Raw genomic sequence first — 843 nt, 5'->3', positions numbered from 1 at the left:
TAATGATAATTGTAAGGAAGCTTTTGAAACTCTAAAGAAAGCCTTAACAACTGCTCCTGTAGTTGGACCTCCTGATTGGAATTTACCTTTTGAAATTATGTGTGATGCTAGTGATTTTGCTGTAGGTGTTGTCCTTGGACAGCGAGTAGATAAAAAATTGAATGTTATTCATTATGCTAGTAAAACTCTTGATGCTGCTCAAAGAAATTATGCTACAACTGAAAAAGAATTATTAGCTGACAAGTTTAGATCTTATATTGTTGATTCAAAAGTTACGATTCATACTGATCATGTTGCAATTAGATACCTTATGGAAAAGAAGGATGCTAAGCCAAGGCTTATTAGATGGGTGCTTCTTTTACAAGAATTTGATTTACATATTATAGATAGGAAAGGTGTTGATAATCCTGTTGCTGATAATTTGTCTAGATTGGAAAATATTGCTTATGATCCTGTTCCTGTTAATGATAGTTTTCCAAATGAACAATTGGCTGTAATAAAGGTGAGCTCGCGAGATAGTCCTTGGTATGCTGATTATGCTAACTTTATTGTTTCCAAGTACTTGCCTCCGACCTTTTCAGACTCAAAGAAAGGAGGAAATTCTTTTATGACTTGAGGCATTATTTTTGGGATGACCCACACTTATATAAAGAAGGAGTGGATGGTATTATGCGAATATGTGTTCCCGAATATGAACAACAAGAGATATTGAGTAAGTGTCATGGTAGTGTTTATGGAGGACATCACGCCGGAGATAGAACCGCGCAAAAGGTTCTACAATCAGGTTTCTATTGGACAACTCTCTTTAAGGATGCAAGAAAGTTTATTTTATCTTGTGATGAA

Source organism: Lolium rigidum, chromosome 2, assembly GCF_022539505.1.
Source record: "Lolium rigidum isolate FL_2022 chromosome 2, APGP_CSIRO_Lrig_0.1, whole genome shotgun sequence".
In the NCBI taxonomy this organism is placed as follows: Eukaryota; Viridiplantae; Streptophyta; class Magnoliopsida; order Poales; family Poaceae; genus Lolium; species Lolium rigidum.
The sequence above is the reverse complement of the archived record's forward strand: the minus strand, read 5'-3'. Positions refer to the sequence as shown.